Source organism: Capsicum annuum, unplaced genomic scaffold (genome assembly GCF_002878395.1).
Source record: "Capsicum annuum cultivar UCD-10X-F1 unplaced genomic scaffold, UCD10Xv1.1 ctg66496, whole genome shotgun sequence".
Classification (NCBI taxonomy): domain Eukaryota; kingdom Viridiplantae; phylum Streptophyta; class Magnoliopsida; order Solanales; family Solanaceae; genus Capsicum; species Capsicum annuum.
In genome coordinates, this window is record NW_025875854.1 from 1 (window position 1) to 2,028 (window position 2,028).

Sequence of the window (2,028 nt, forward strand, 5' to 3'; positions counted from 1 at the left end):
TCCTCGACCACATTTTATATTTACTACCTCCCTCTTTATACAATCTTCCTATCCATGCTCTATCTTTACAGGTAATTTTACGACGTATAAACTCGATACTTCGATATTTACATTCTTCCTTAATCCTCTGCACAACTATTTGGGGTCTTGGGACAGTTTTGTGCCATAGAGCTTCATTTCTGGCGTGCCATATGTGGTATACTAATGCTGCAATCACTGCCCAGGTTAAACCTCTACTTACTTTGCTCACTGCGTAGCGCGCTAGTCTTGTCCATATTCCCTATAGCTCCTTGTTTTGTAGTGACACCCCTAGCCAGCTCAGGATTTCATTCAAGCATGCCTGGGAAAAGGGGCATTCAAAGTACAAATGTTCAATATTTTCAGCTGCATTGTCGTACATCAGACACATATCTTCTTGGCAGACAGCCCAGCGAGCTAACCTTCATCTAGTTTTCACTCTCTGATGCATTGCCATCCTGCATATAAAGCTATGCTTGGGGATGTTTGTTCTGTTCCATACGCCTCTCCACCAAGGCCAGGTACCCAGGGTTCCTGTCTTCCATATGTAGCCACTCTTAATACTGTATTTGTCCCCATCTTGGAGCCAACTATTCTCCACATACCCAGCCATGAACTTATCCCTCATGTGGCATATTTTCCTCGGGTACCAGCTGCAGTCTTGAAGGGGAGCCTTAGAGTAACTGGTAAAGTTGCTGCCATGTGATCAGGAGATCACGTGTTCAAGCCTTGGAAATAGCCTCTGCCAAAAATGTAAGGTAAGGCTGTGTACGATACGTGGGGCCCTTCCCGGACACCGCGCATAGCGGTAGCTTTAGTGCACCGGGCTGCCCTTTTTACCAGCTGCAGTCTTGTGGTGGCTTGTATGTCCTCCAACTCTCTCCTTTTAAGTACACACGGTCCACCCTAGCTATATTCCAGGCATATTTGGCTATAGCTGCTTCATTCCACACAATGCAATCAGTTATGCCTACACCCCCTTCTTTTTTCCTTCTACACACTATATCCCATGCGACACGAGGGCTTTTATTTGTGTTCAGATGCCCGCTCCATAGGAAGTTCCTGCATATAGCTGTTATGGATTTCAACACAACATAACATCTTTTTTTGTTGTAGCAGTATAACAAGTGATTTTATCTAAGAAGATATATCCATAGATTATATGTCTTTTCATTTTCCTATATTATGCTTTTGACAAAATGTTGTTGGTCGACAGATATTGTGTAGGCAACCACGTCTTGATGATGATACATACAACCAACTTGTTGAGAAGGCTAAAGAAGTAGGCTATGATGTGAGCAAACTCCACAAGACACCTCATTCTGAGTCTCCACCAGAGGGTGATAATGCACCAACAGACTCAAAAGGAGTTTGGTGGCTCAAATCAATCTTTGGAAGATAAAAAATTACAATACAAATTATGAGAAGTTGTCTTGTAAAAAGAGCTTGTTTTAAATTCCAAATGTTTGCAAGTTGTTATAGTAGTATGTACTAGTTGTAGAGTTTGGTGTTGTGAGCTAAGAGAGTTTGTTGTCAATTTTGCTTATGAGTTTGAGTATATAAAATGTGGATTCTTATTTGTTTCTTTCCCTAGCATCAAGAGGTTGTTTGGTTGAGAGGATATTTATTTCGAGATTAGTTATCTCACCTACAATATGAAATAAAGAATCACTATAAATTTGGGATAAGTTATCTTGGATGAGTTATTTTATATATTTTATTCCAATCAAATATAAAATAAACTCATCTTACAATTAATCTTGAAATGAAACGGCGATCATATAGGGGTGTGTGTGTGGGTGCGGGGGGGAGTCAGTAGGGGTGGACATATTTTGGTTTAAACCGAAAAATTAAATGGAAAATTAATTTTGGTTTCGATTTTTCGATTTTTCGGATCGGATTCGGTTTGTGATTTTAAAATTTCGATTTTTCGGTTTGGTTTTTGATATTTTTTTAAAAAATCCGGTTAAACCGAAAAATCAAAATTTTATAAATAAATAAATAATATAT

General features: G+C 39.2%; 1 long non-coding RNA gene across 1 annotated transcript; it reads left to right on the top strand.

Annotated features, from left to right (window-relative positions):
• The first annotated feature begins 7 nt into the window (after positions 1-7).
• LOC124893858 lies at positions 8-1,601 on the top strand. Its single transcript, XR_007050925.1, has 2 exons — positions 8-539; positions 1,235-1,601. It is a non-coding gene; the product is annotated as an uncharacterized LOC124893858 (long non-coding RNA).
• Positions 1,602-2,028: the final 427 nt, after the last annotated feature.